Genomic DNA, 16142 nt, shown 5'->3' with positions numbered 1-16142 from the left:
TGATTACGAACATGCCAAACTATGATTACTCCTATTGTTCCATGCCTCGGGACAACAAAACTTTAAAACAAGCTCTACAACGAATGAGGAAGGAATGGGTCGAATGTACTCCTACCAAGAAGGCAACTTATAGAAATAAACTCATTCAAGTTAGGAAAGCCCGCCGAGCTAACCCTCTTATGCACTTCCATAGAGCTTAGATGGTACAAGATATGTATAAAACTGAAACTAGAACTGAACAAGAACTCAAAAATTAGATTTCAAAGTGATTGAATCTATAATCTAAATGTAGCACCCTCAAAAGAGGAAATTTTGTAAATAAAGGTTGTTGTAAATGTAGCTGAATAAATAAAGTACTCGAAATCCTATCTATTCTTGTGTTATTCCTTCTTCTCTTCTCAAAAAAATATATATATATATAATTACATGCATATAAACTGGAAAAAAAAAATTGACTTAAAGAACTTGTATTTAATTTTAGGCCAAAATAATTAAGAAACATGAACAACAATGGGAATGTCATAGACCACAAAATGGCCCATGAGAACAATCCACTTCCCCCAACTGATCTGCTACTTGAGGTTTTGCAAGAGATGCAAATGAAGTCAGAAAATATGGAGAAAAGGATGAACGAATTGTCAGCTCAGATTGGGCAAAATCAAGAGGAAATGTAATCCTCGCCCCCTCCCAGAACAAAACCTGAAATCTCTAAGCACAGTGAGAGAAACGCTCAAGCCTCACTTACCCAAACTTTGAAACAGAAGAAACATGAAATAGTTAGTGACTTATCCGCGGACATTAAAAAGATCAAACCACCCAAGTTCTCTGATTCCAAATCCGAAGAGGATGCAAAGGCCTAGTTAACGGAAATAGAACAATATTTTGAGATTAAGAATTTCTCGGAAACCTCAAAGGTAGTTTGGGGAATATACCATTTTTCAAGGGAAGTTGCTACTTGGTGGGGAAACACCAAAGTTGAATTGAATATTAAGACCACTAAAATTACCTAAGAAAAGCTTGTGGCCATCTTTAAGAATCGTTGGTTAACCCAAACTTTTTACAATCAAAAGTTGTTGGACTTCCAGAACCTTAGGCAAGGGGATATGTTTGTACACAAATATTGGGAGAAATTCACCCATTTGCTGAAGTACGTAGCAAGATAGGAATCTGAAGGTGAGAAAGTTTACCATGGGACTAAAAAATAGGAATCGGAGGAGCAATTGATGTTCTCACTCCCCGAACCATGGAAGAAGCGCTAGAAAAGGCTATTCAACAAGAACATAAAATTAAAAGGGATGATTCTATCTGAGATAATAAAAGGAAAATAATTGGAATTCAGAAGGGACATATACCGGATCTCACAAGAAACAATTCAAGGACTACAACCCCAACAAACTAGAGCCAAGAGGAAATGGCAACAAGGATTTCAAAAGTGACCCCAATACAAATAAGATGGCAAGGGCAATGAAAGGAAAGGACCACCAGTAGGGTGCTATAATTGTGGTGGGGATCACTATGCTAACAAATGTCCTCGTAAGGCAACCACCAACCAACCACATCAACCACCATTACCACAGTAGCATGTCTACCAGCAAAGGATTCACGCAGCACTAGACAATCAACAGGCAGAACAACAACTGGGTTCAATTGAAACTTCCTAGATTACCTCCATCTAGAGCTTTTGATTTTACAATAGATTTAGTACTAGGGGCAGAACTTATATCCCAAGCTCCTTATCGGATGACCACCACTGAATTGATGGAACTACAATTGCAATTGCAGGATATGTTAGACAAGAAACTTATTAGACCAAGTGTCTCACCTTGGGGAGCCCCGGTATTGTTTGTCAAGAAGAAGGATGGAATCATGGGACTGTGTATAGATTATAGGATGCTCAATAAGGTTACTATCCAGAACCGGTACCCACTTCCTAGACTCGACGATTTGTTCAATCAAATGGAAGGTGCTTCAATATTCTCAAAAATTGACTTACAGTCAGGATACCATCAACTCTGCATCAAGGATGAAGATATCCACAAGACTTCGTTTAGGACTAGATATGGGCATTATGAGTTTACGCTACTACCCTTGGGGTTAACTAACACCCTGACAGCCTTCATGAACCTAATGAATAGCATTTTTCAAGATTATTTGGATAAGTTTGTATTGGTCTTTTTAGATGATATTCTGATTTACTCAAGAAACAAAAAAGAACATCTCGAAAAGGTTCTACAGAGATTGAGAGAACATAAGCAATACAGGAAGTTGTCTAAGTGTGCCTTTTTATCAAAAGGAGATCCAGTATCTAGGACATGTCATATCAGCTAAAGGGATAGCTATAGATCCTTCAAAAATCAAAGCAATCAAGGAATGGCACATACCTAGAAATGTGGCAAAAATCAGAAGCTTCATGGGCCTAGCAAGATTCTATAGGAAGTTTATTAGAGATTTTTCCAAGATAGCTTACCCGATCACTTCACTATAGAAGGGGAAAAGGTTTATTTGAACTGAGAAGTGTCAGACAACCTTTGAGTACCTGAAGGAGAAATTAACTACTGCACCTATACTAAGAGTACCAAACCCCAAAAAGAGTTTGTGGTTATAACCAATGCATCCGGGGAGCGATTAGGAGGTGTACTAATGCAAGAAGAGCAAGTTGTTGCATATGAGTCAAGGAAGTTAAAGAACTACAAACAAAACTATGCTCCTCATGATCTGGAACTAGTCACCATTGTGCATGCCCTCCAAATGTGGAGGCACTACTTGATAGGGAAGCCTTTTGAACTTCGATCAAATCACCATGGCCTAAAGTACATCTTTACTCAACCCAACCTTAACGCCAAGCAAAGGAGATGGTTGGAATTTCTAGCAAATTACGACTTTGACATTAGCTATATTAAAGGTAAAGAGAATAAGGTAGCAGATGCCTTGAGCTGACGAAGGCATATTTCCACTATGGCCATCATAAATATTAGATTAAGGGATCAAGTATTACAGCATCTAAAGCAAGATGAATTCTATGCAAAGATTAGTCACACACTCCTCAGGGATCCGCAAGACCCCAAATACAAGGACTTCAAAATTAAAGAAGATGGATTATTAAGGTATGGTGGTAGGATGCACATTCCCAAAGCACCAGAAATCTGAAGAATGAATTTAGAAGAATTCCACTTAGCTCCCCATTTAGGACACCTCGAGGTGACCAAAATGATGGCAGATATAAAACCGCTATATTTTTGGAAAGGGATGAAAAGAGAAATAATGGACTATGTGGCAAGATGTCTAGAATGCCAGAGAGTCAAGGCAAAACATCGCTATCCAACTGGCCTCCTATACCCAAACAAAGTACCAGAATGGATGTGGCGGACAATTACCATGGATTTCATACAAGGACTACCCATGACTTGAAGCAAACACAACACCATTGTAGTAGTGGTAGACAAACTAACCAAGGTGGCTCACTTCATACCTTGTAACCTAACCGATGGAGCACCGGAAATTGCTCACAAGTTCATGAGAGAGATTTTCAAACTCCATGGAGTCCCAAAGAAGATTATTTTGGAGAGGGATGCCAGGATAACCTCCAGATTTTTGCAAACACTATTCTCGGCTTTAGGGACTAAGTTAAATTTAGTTCAGCTTATCATTCTGAGACTGATGGTTAGACAAAGAGGGTAAACCAGGTGTTGGAAGATCTTCTAAGAGTTTATTGTATGGATTGGCAATACCAATGGGAAATGTATCTACCCTTGGTGGAATTTGCTTATAATAATTCTTATCAATCCGCCCTTAAGATGGCACCCTTTAAGGCCCTATATGGTCGCAAATGCAAAACCCCTGTAAGATGGAACCGTGTTGAGGACAAAATTGTCGTTGGACCAAAGAAATGGAAGAACGGATAATTCAATCAACGATTGAAAGAAGCAAATGTAGACAGAAAAGTTATGCAGACGCAAAAAGAATACCTATTGAATTCTTAGGAGAAAAAGTACTATTAAAAGTAAAACCCCAAAAAAAGCACCATTAAGTTTAGCACGAATGCCAAGTTAGCCCTAAGATATGTGGGACCCTTTGGGGTGTTGGAAGTTGTGAACCCAGTAGCCTACAAAATCGCACTGCCTCCAACCCTTGCCAGGATGCATGACATCATTCATGTGTCATATCTTAAAAAATACATCAGTCATCATGAGCATATAATTGATTATAACCTATTACAGGTACGAGACCCAAGGGTGGTGGAAATAGAACCACTCAGAATACTCGAGGTGCGTAAGCTACACTTACAAAATCAAGACATAACTCAATGCAAGGTCCAATGGGACTAGTACACAAAAGACAATGCTACATGGGAGGATTATAATGAAATCTTTTGGAAATACCATCATCTTTTCTTCAGGACCGGAGCCTAATCCTTTTCTTTTATTCTTCTCTCTTTTATGAGGATAAAAACATTATGTATTTGCATTAATACTGCTTTTAAATTTTGAGTGAATTTCATCAAGGATGATGAAAACATAAGGAGGGTATGTTGCATCCCAAAATTTTGACTTGATTAAAAATAAGTTATAGCCATTAAGATGATTAGTTAAAACCATCATTTTCTTGATCATGTTAAAAGGGAAGTTATAGTTAACCGTTTATTTCATGTGGAAATGGTTGTTATAATGGAGTCGATTACAATTATTATGTTTACTTGCTTATTGAAAATGATAGTTAGTCGTTGCTTTATTATATTTACTTGTTAATTGATAATGGTAGTTAACCATTGTTACAGTTATTTGTGATATATTCTAATATTGATTTAAATGGAAGAACTTGTTATTATTGTGGAAATGTTGCACGAGTGGTTGTAGGAGTAGACGAAGGGGAGAAAGCATTGCTAAACGGAATTCGAGGAATGGGGCACTATTCTAGTCCATTTGTCTAATCGCTAGGTATGACCTCTAACTACCTTGGTACGGATTTAGCAACTTCACAATAGGGTACATACATTGGACAAGCATGAGCTACTTGGACAAACATATATATATATACATATATATATACATATATATATATACATATATATATACATATATATATATATATATATATACATATATATATATATATATATACATATACATATATATATATATATATATACATATATATATATATATATATATATATACATATATATATATATATATATATATATATATATAATCAAATCCCTGATCAAAGCCATTACTTCCGTTGTTTTGTGATGTCATCTCCATTTTTTTTTCTTTTATCATCACCTATATATATATATATGAATGAATGATACCGCCAGGATATTAAAGTAATGTCTATAGTTTGTACTTATTAATATATGTATCTCTTGAACTATTATATGGAAATGATTTGCGACTATCGGTACAATAATAGCATGATGGGATCATTTAGAAATTATAATTATATATATATATATATATATATATATATATATATATATATATAAATGTTTCCAAAGGGGCTTCTTTTAACAAATCAACTCATATTTCCCCTTGATAGGCAACCATAAACACTTGGCGCCATCTTTTCTTTTAAAATCAGTAACCTTGTAACCAATGGTCTTGTTTTGAAACTGCCACCTTGAGTCGTGGCTCACTTGAGCCTACGAAAGATTTAAAAATATCACGTCTGGCTAGAGACAGCATTCTATTCTCCTTCTCTCCTCTTACTATTTCTCTGCACCAAGCATAATCCCTCTTAATTGAAGCATGGGTTTTCCCTCAGCTGATTATCGCATTACATTTACAGTTGTATTGGCTTGAGTCGTACGGTGGAGACATCACTGAATCTCACAAGGGCTCTCGACCAAGTTATGTCAATGTTACACACTCCATTATTTATATTTCTAAATCGATGCAACAATTCTTAGATGGATTTTCTATGCATCCGACATTTATAGTTTATGCATCAGCTGTATGATCAAAGTCAATATGCTTGGCTTATGTTCCATCAACCTTCCTAATTGAGAATATTGAAAATATGATGGGGTCGATATGTTGTTTGAAAATTCATCACTAAGAACAAGTTCTTCCTCTATGTGTTTACGTCTATGACCTTGTCCTTTGCTTTACCATGTGTATATTGAAATGTAAGAACAGCATGTTGCCTGAATTAAATTACATCTTTATATCAGTTTGTTAATCGTGGTGTACTGCCAATGGATAGGAATCCATGAATACTCAAGATGATCTATACCAAGGACTCACCCTGGCTAGTAATAGACAATGAAAGGGAGTGAAGAGGAAAAGAAATCCCTGCAAGGGAAAGAACAGAAATCAAAACTTCCTTGTATGAAATTATGATAAACTTTTAATAAATATCTATTTTATATATATATATATATATATATACCCTGTTGTCAAATCGAGCGATGGTGATCGAATAATATATGCCCATCTAAATCCTTGGCCAAGGTCGTTTAAAGGCATGCTTGTCTTTCATTTGATCACATGATATCAGTGGTGCCAGTTAATCAGGCATGTCTGCCTATTACTGAGCGGACATTCTAAACACCGGTATGCTTGGATGGGTGGACCATGGTGCCCCAAGCCTAACCCCAAGGTAGAAAGGGCCTTTCTTGTTAAAAGATTGTGTGGGGATTTATAAGGTCTGTGATTGGGAGGTTAAGCCTATGTCAATGCTTCTCCTCTTACCAGAAAGCCAAGGCTTGCACAACACCTTCAGATATCCCAACTAGTTTTTGTATGTTTCTTCTAGACTCTATCTTGCAAGTTCATTTCTTGTAATTATTTAAATCATGGAATATATGGAAATGATTTTGTTTCTTGAACTATTATGGTTATCCGTTAGTTAGTTATTTCAGTTATCATATATTTATGTTGCACATTCACATGAAATGGATAGCAAGGTGCAAATGATGTGTACTTCAGTAATATGGTTATGTGATTTACTTTCCTAACTGTTTTACATTTCTTTCGGTTATTTGGATCTAGTTACGAATTTGAGAATTAAGTATCTATTTTTCAGTCTAGAAAATTGGTATGTTACAATCATCTACTCCACAAGGTTGTGAACATCCATCTCAAGGTCCTCAGCTATCATGCTCTCCAAAAAATCATCACTCATCATGTTGGATTCCATGTTATTATCTAAATAGAATTTTAAATATTTCTAATTACTGCTGGTCGGGTTGGATTCTAGAATAAAAATAAAAAATATTAAAAGTGTTTCTAATATTTTTTAAGTTAATAAAATTTTTAAATGACTAAATCATTTAAATTGTCATAGTTTTTTATTTTTGCATCAAAAACATTAGAATGAGGGCCAAATACATAAAATAACTTAATACTATATTTTTTTTATTTATTTATTTATTTTATCAAGAGACTTCGCTTTTGGATTCATGAAGTCTCCAACCTTTTTTGAGGTCTCTGGAGACACAAATTGTCTTTAAGACGTGTCTCCATCTCCGAAACGAGTCTCCCCGTAACACTGGAAAAAACTGTGTTAAATACAAGATAAGAACAAAGAACAACCAAACTAAGAATCTCAAAAAAAATTAAACAAACCAGAAGAAACAATGTGATTAAAGACATGACATAGTCCTAATTTTAAGCTACTTTCAAACCAGAAGAAACATTGTGATTAAAGACATGACATAGTCCTAATTTTAAGCTACTTTTGTTGGTGAGACAACTGTAATTAATTACTAATATTTATGGTTTCAAAGTTATAACTGGTTTCAATTGGAGTGATATTTGTAACTTAGGTGCTCAGGGCTTCATGTTTAGCCATCCAAATATTGGATATCAGGTTTGGAGTATAATATTTTTCCTTTTATCTTCAAGGTCTGACATTATTAATCTAATGATTACTGTCTGATGGTGCATTTTTTTGGATTGTTGAAACAGACTCACAAGCAAGGGTAAGTGACAAATGAAGTGTATGGATGCAAATAAATGATAAGAGATACCAGACCATAAGGATTCAATGGAACAAACCAAATAAGCTACAATGGTGCAGAAGCACATAAGCATCTAAGAACCATGATGTCAACATGAAATAGTATGAGTTCTTGAGTCATTATTGATGTAAAAAGAGCCATTCAAGTCATTTTGATGTAGTTGATAAAGCAATGTAATTGTTTTGTGCAATGTTGCTCATTTTGTTCAAATAGGTCCTTATACGGTTAATCTTGGTCAAGAGGGTCAAAATGTGGAATAAGAACCAAGGAAGAAGTTTTGAGTGTAATTGGTCATGTTTGGTCCATTTAAACTGGTTCTAGGTGCCTATGTCAAGTTTGGAGTTAGTTTTGTCAAAAATGCAAAAGTTGTCCAAAATGCATAAAAAGTTGCGTGTAATCATTCCAAAAAAGTTGCAAAACCAATGTAAAGAGGAAGCAGCTCGGTCATGGTGTAGTGGGCCAGTTAAGGAACTGAAATAATTGGCACCATCTGTAGTGCAACTTATATGCACCGGTTTGCAATGAAAATATAAGAGAAATATAAGGGACTTAGACTATTAACACTGCCAACCAGTGCATATAAGTTGCCCCGTAGCCACTGCCAAAATAATCTTATCAATGTCATGGAATGGTTGAAATTAGAGCAGTGGCTTAAGTCCTCTAACTGTCACCAAAATGCTGCGGGTTTGGGACAGTCAAGTGTGTGTCCATCATTTGTAATACAAATACACTTTGAGAAGTGATTGTAGGAGTAAGAAGGGAGAAATTTATTATGAAGATCATTCGGAATGTACTTCTGATTGAAGATCTAATGAATGACAGTAAGGTTTTGTTCATTCTTCTTGACACTACAGTCATGTTTTATGTTGTTCTGTGAACATTTTTTATTAGTAGAAGGATTATATGAATGTAGAAACCTATTGGAACGTGAAGCATAGTGAATCTACTTCTTTCTGAACTTGGTTTGGACTTTAGGTGTGACACAAAGGAGAATGAATGAGTTTTTTAAAACTTCTCTCAAACCCTCCATAACAAGATAGGTCATGAGAGTTTACAACTAAGTTACCATATTCGCTCAGTCTAAGGCAAATTTGAAAGTCGTTTCTGCATAAAGTCTGGTTCAATTCTCATTCGCTGTAAATTCACCACCAGTCTGAGGAATTCGTGGCAAATTCGCTCAGTGGAACCCTGGTCGAATTTGTCATGAATTTAGCAGGCATTCGTTTGTCTTTCATGAGCCCAGGACAACTTTGGGATGACATCAGTGAATTTCAAATCGATTTGATGTCGCAATAATATCTTTTTTTCTTTTTTTTCTTTTTTACTTGTCGTGTCAGCTGTAAAACGACGGGACATGACACAAAAAAAAATTAAAATTAATAAGACCAAGGACTTTAATAGACGGAAAGGTTGAATGCTGGAGCATTCACAGAAAGGTTGAATGCTGGAACATTCACGCGGCAGTATGCAGAAGTATAAGGTTGAGCCTGGAGTATAACTGTTCACTGGAGCCTGGAGTATCCGTTCGGTGGAAACTCAAGCACAACACTCACACAAGACAAAGTTCGAACTGGAAACTGGAACTCATGACACAACAGGGAAATAGAAAACTGGAATTTTTGTTAAATGGTTAATATATGTCCAGTGGTGTATTTCTGCTGAACTGTTTTAATATTAGCATAGTGGTGTCTGAATTTATTTGCTGCAGCATATTTGCATATATTAATATTTATTTATTTTTAAATCTTCTACGGACAAACCGAAAACGAAGCCAAACCCAGCCCAAAAAATTTTGAGCGAATTTTGAACCCGAATGTCGAACCCACATACAAACCAGAATCCAAAACGGCAAATTAGGTTTACAAATATCTTAGAGTTGAACTATTGGAAAAATATATAACTTTGGGATAATTATGTTGCATTCACAGGCATTTCTATTGCACTGGGTTTCAGATTGAATGGTTATGTATGGTGCAAGAATTTTGATACCCTAGTGGCAAAACAATAGAAATTTCAGAATTAATTTATGACAGTATAAATGCTCTTTGTATGAGGGCTATAACTCTTCAACCAACCGTTGGATGTTTCTCAGTGTTTGATATGTTTCACTTTACCTAATTATGCAAACTTCCACCGAAGCGATTTCCATAATTCAGCCTGTGTTGAAAGATATGAATGTCCGAGTATGGGTCTATAAACCTGCAGTATGACAGTTTTGTGATTTACTTAAGGATTAATGTTTATGATCAGTACATGGAATGAATGTCGAAAATGGAATTAGCGGATTAGATTATGTTGCATGTAAGGTGGTAAGGGTATCTTTGGTCCATGAATTTATTGCTATTTCTTATGGTTTATCATTGTAACTAATGCTTGTGTGCAGACAGTATGGTGTAAGCAGCGAGGTATACTAAAAGTGTGATCAGCATATAAAGACTTTGGGAAGTTGAACGATAATGTTCTTGGATAATGCATGGATGCAATGTGATGGTAAAGGTTGTGATTCAAATGATGATTCCCTTCTATTGAGTTGAATGGTTCCTTGAAATCAGAAAATTAGACGTTGTTTGTGTCCATGTTAAGTTGTTGATTTGGTATGGCTGAATGCAGTGATGAAAGAGATGTCTTGGATCCTAGAATGCTTAAGGCTCCTAATGAAGATTTCATAATGGTTATGTTGAGATGACGAAAGGGGATTGTTTGATTGATTATTCTTCTAAATATGTTGAATATGCAAGTTCAAGTTGAGTTAATTGCCTAATCCTCATGGTTGATTTGGGGATTGAGGTTTTGTTTCATGATGCTCTGCATCATACAATTCAATGCAAAAAATTGCATTTCCATATACGCTGTGTGAAACAAGATCAAGACCCATTAATAATGTTTGTCAATAAAGGTCAGACCAAATTCTCCAGTACACATTAAAACCCTTCTACATGTTCCTATTTTGGTGAGGGATTTGAATCTAGTTTACCATGACAGAACTATCTGCCATTATAATAACACCAGGATTTCTCGGATAAGTACAATTACTATAAAGATTCCTCTAGCGAAAAATTAGAGCATCCATTTATTAGGATAAAGATAAAGATGAAAGCTTAGATTGATTATCAAACAAAAATGCAGTATTGAGCTTCTACTTTGTTCATTAGCCTCATAAGGAATGCAGTGACCAGAGAAAAACAAGTAAGAGCAAAAGGTTTTATGAGAACATAAGAAATAGGGTGACTGACATGCCACAAGTTCCATGTGAGACATGCCTATAATCTATATTGCATGCCGTGCTATAAACCATTCCTGGAAAACCAGCATTTTTGGTTCATTTTTATGCTGCAATAAATAACAATCCAAATCAGAAATAAAGGCATTATAAGGGTTCAAAAACTATTTATGTCCAATATACAGAACTATTTCACTGTCTATGATCCGTCCATGATGATTTTATCTTCTAATGTAGAACTCAAGATTTGTCGGAAGGTAGAATTTTATTCATTAAGACTCCTATAGAGATGCTTCACAGTTTTAAAGTTTTCTGTTGCATTTTTTGGAAGTTTATACTCGAACCGAATGCTGTCATCTGGTGAATCTAAAATTATGCAGCAATTGAGGCTCTTCTATTGTATTGCTGATATTGAAACTTAGGACACCTGCATAAAGCCTTAATTGCGAAGTTTGAGAGGCAGGGAATTTCATGAATAATAGCAACAATAATAGTTGGCTTGCGTTCTCCCTCTCACCCCACTCAACACTTACCAATAGAAAATAAGTCCATCGTGATCCTCCTCAAAGTCCCCTGCCCAGTCAGCTCCCACCAGCTTCTGTAATTTGCAGGCATCCTCCTAGGAGCATCTTTCAGCTATTACTTGTCACATCTATAGAGAAAGTGGGTTGGGAGGGCGGGTGGGGGCGGGGGGGTTGGGGGGCGCGGCAATTTTGCAATACTAATCTTGAGGTCTGATGGCTATCTCCGTATCATGAGTATCCTCAGCAGACCCCCGACAGAAGGTAAGGAAACCGTGGTCAAGATAAACAGTTCTTCTTAAAACGAAAAGGAAGTAGTTCATATCCAAATCAAAGGGATATCTTTATGAATAATTAACAAACATAGCTAGTCGAAGTAGACAACCTGAACGTATCCTCTGAAGAATCCTATTCCATTGTGATAACACCGAACCAGAACCCTTCTCACAACTGGGGGGATGAGAACATGAGAGGCAGGAAGCCGAAGACACCCAGCGGACTAGGCGTCCTAAACTATCAAACCAATCCCTCAAAACAAAACTTGCCACCGCCACAGCCTCCACAAGCCCGCCGTAGAACGTCTACCGCCTAAAGTAAAGATCTTGCATAGAAAATCGTAGCTCTCCGAGGAGATTTATCCTACAAGCGGCTAATAATTCTCGACACACAGAAGGATATCAATAGATAAACAAAGTGGGCGATCAAAAAATATTTCACTAGTGCTTGGCGGAGACGAACTCCAAAATAAAGAGCGCCAACAACAGAACTGTAGAATAAAATCAAACACAACAACAATGACCCGGCCGTCTATGAAATCCCTAAATAAAGCACATTGAAACCCTGGCGGGGGACTTACCTCAATCTTGTGCTTTCAACGTGCCGATGAGAGAAATGCGCAGAGTTGGCCTGGAAAAATGATACGAAACTCTGTCGAAGCAGAATTTTATTTTCAATGAGATGAAGCTAAAACCAATCTCCCTGACCAAGCTGAAGAGGGCGTAAAGGGTTTTGCCTTTTGTGACGAATATTAGAATAATCTACACTTGGTAAAGGTGACAGATTTTAAGCCCAAGGGCTTGTTACACAACATTGGAAATAAATTTTGTTATAGATGTTCCATGTAGTTGAGAGTGCATAATCTTGATTGTTAGGTCATTAGAAAAAAATAATGTTGTTTGTGCAATGCAGGTAACAATGATTATGGCAGGTTAGTGAAGTCTTTTGTTTTGTGATATCGTGCTTAATGTATTGGTAATGTCATTTCATGTGTTATTTGTTGTATAATGACATCTTAATTTAACTTGTAACTATCACTTACAATATTAAAAAAAAATTGGTATAATGTTGATTTAATTAATGTCTTATGTAAAAGTTTGTGATGTTTACATTATTGAACTTGTCAAAGTATATTAAGGTTGTTGAACACACTACAAGATTAGGGTGAATTAATCTTATAAACTTATAATTCAAATTCACAATCAACTAATCGTTCTTATGTGTAGTAGTATAAAGGAGATAGGGCAATGAACATTAGGCATGAGAGAACATCAAATTTATGTGTAACCCAAAAATAGAAAAACCACAATAAGAGTTACAATATATGAATCAATTATTACAATGTTTATTTTATGTCCACTACCAAGGAAGTAAACAGCTTCCTGAATTTGCACACTAAGGCACAATGCCCTTAGAACAATATACAAAAGGACTTAGATGCTAAGATGCACTAACTCGGGACAATATACAAGACTTGCAAGAAGATGCACTGTCTTTGAGCAAGGTACATTACCATGCAAATCAAGATGGACAAGCTTTTAAAGCATTACTTCCAACAAATCTCCAAACATGGAGTTCTCCTTCAATTTCTACCTAAAGAAACAAGCTTTGTAATGCCATTGTCATCCATTGTTTTTTTCATAAATCCATATCTCCTTATCGTGTAATATTCCATCTAATCCACATAGCTTCCACAATATCAACATCAATATGATATTCTATATGTAGCATATTCTTTATTGCAAACTTCAACTGGGTTAGCCAAAGACGAGGATGTAATCACCCAAAAATGGTCATCTAGACTATGAGCCCCCTTTCTAATATTTTTGCTTAATTTATCTTTGATCAAATCCTCAAAAATCAATTTATTCGATTATAATTACACCGAAGGTGTTTCTTTTTTGGAGTTGCAAAACTTCAATTACAAATCAACATTCTAAAATCCTTCAAATGCAGTGCAAGACAATTGAAAGAAGCAACACCCTTAGATTTTCTTGATTTGCTTTTTTAAAATTTCAAATATTCTCAAGTTTTATTGGTTCACGTACCATTTTATATACATCCCCATAATGTCTTATTCTAAATGGTATTAATAAAGTATGGAAAGGATTTTTTAATTATTGTTAATACATGTGTATTATCAATATACATATGTTTGTTATTTTCCAAATTATACATTAGTACTTTTGCTTTTAATTTGATATATAAAAATTGATTATTGTTATTTTCAAATATATATTTTGAAATAATTTCATGTTACTAATTTTATTTTTATTTTTAGTTTGCATGTTTTTTAATAAATATAACAATGAAAAATATTTTAAAATTTGTTTCATATTTATTTAGAACAAATATTACTTATTATTATTGTTTATATGAAATAATTATTTTTATAATTATTATTTTTTTCACTTATTTATGATAATCTTATAAGTATATTTAAAATGATAAAGTTGATTTAAAATATAATTATAATATTTGATCTTATAATATTCAAAAATAAAAACAAGTTTCGTGGTGGCCTTCGTTGCCTAGATCTAAACCCTCCATCAAAATAAAATAGAAAATAAAAATAAACCTCACATTTATTTATTTATATTAGTCAATTTATTTGATAATGTATTGTATAATATAACAATTTTAAAACTATTGATGTATACAATTATAGTTTCAAAATAATATTAATCATTTTATGTTACTTGTTAATATCATGCTTCAGGTTAAGATAAGATTTAGAGTTTGGGATATGATCTTCTTTTGGATTAGGGTTCAACATTTGGGTTATGGTAGGGTTAGCACTAGAATTAGAGTTAGGGTTGTCAATAAGATATAAGAGTTGTGATTAAGGAGTTAATCATAGTGAGCATTATGATTAGGGTTACAATTTATGATTATGGAACATGTTGAGATAATGCTTGAGATTACTGTTGTCACTTAGGTTTGCACCCTTGTCCAGAGCCTATGCATGAGGACAACCTAGTGAAACATGGAAACAACCTCCAAGCTGTGGGACTTGAACTGTGAGGTTGAGTCTCCGGAGAAGGCCGGCTTCCTCTTACTATTAGGGTGCACCTAACTACTCTTGGAGGGGAAAAGGGAGAAGGAGAGCATGAAAAAAATCTACCTAGCCTAATCTAAAGAGGCGATGCACCAAAATAGAGTGTTTGGACCAATCTCTGCCCATATACGCACTATTGAACCAGAATGAAACTAAGGATATACACATTCAAACTTGCTTTAATCAAATAACCACATGCAGATCAAGATGAATGTCACAAGGAAAGAGAGATTCACTTATATACCATTCACAAGCCAACAGAGATACAGTCATCCAAATTATGGACTTTCACAAAACAATGGCGAAGGCAAAGAGTTCTTGCACTTTCATACCAATGGTTGAAGGAGATAAAATAGAGAATCATACAGTTTAGAGGCATGGGGGAATTTACACTAGAATTGCATAGCAACAACAGAGAAAAGCCAGAGAAAGGTCCAACCGCAACAAAATTTACAAAATTTGCCTTTATAGTTCAGGCATAACTGAGATCTCTTCTAGCTGAAGCGACTTCGCAGCTACCTGTCATTAAGTTCTGTAGAGAACAAACAAGGGGAAATCTGATCTGGATGCAGATCCAGACACAATGATTTGGAATAGGGCCCTGAGAAGATAGAAACGACGCCATAACTATGCTCTGACCCAGTAGATGGATCAAAAAATGGGTGGTGGAGTGTTCTTCTCATTCTGCATTCATTTCATGGTAGTTGGAATCGATCATGAAGATCAGATCGCGCAACAAAACCGATTACCTTCAATTTTATTTGGGTTGTGAATCAATAGAGTCAGTGAGTCAACCTGTTTCTGTAAGCAAGATGGACCACGTGGACCAACAGCCTCTTTTTATTTTGCCACCTTGCGGAAGTCCTACATAGTTGACCATCTCTTCATCACTAACTGCGCCAACTCCTCAAACTCCAGCTGCGACGATTACACTAACTGCCAGCCGTTAACTATCAACCTTGGCCGAGCCTGCGAGACAGGTGTCACCAAGGCGCTATGTCACTATGGTTAAAATTCTCATAGTTCTCCATAGCGAGATAGCGCCCATCGTTGATCTTTCTTAATATGACGATCGTAAAGACTCGTCATGTTTCGCGCTTTACT

General features: G+C 35.5%; 1 protein-coding gene across 1 annotated transcript in view; it reads right to left on the bottom strand.

The window, feature by feature from the left end:
• LOC149532558 (ABC transporter E family member 2) overlaps positions 1–12782 on the bottom strand; it is a 75939-nt gene extending 63157 nt beyond the window's left edge. Inside the window, exon 1 of the mRNA XM_089807419.1 lies at positions 12561–12782. The gene's annotated coding sequence lies outside the window, so the exon portion shown is untranslated. The remainder of the gene's footprint in view (positions 1–12560) is intronic.
• Positions 12783–16142: the final 3360 nt, after the last annotated feature.

This window comes from Cupressus sempervirens, chromosome 10 (assembly GCF_028749045.1).
Source record: "Cupressus sempervirens isolate cs-2001-9-10 chromosome 10, ASM2874904v1, whole genome shotgun sequence".
NCBI lineage: Eukaryota > Viridiplantae > Streptophyta > Pinopsida > Cupressales > Cupressaceae > Cupressus > Cupressus sempervirens.
This window is presented reverse-complemented; position numbering and strand designations above follow the sequence as displayed.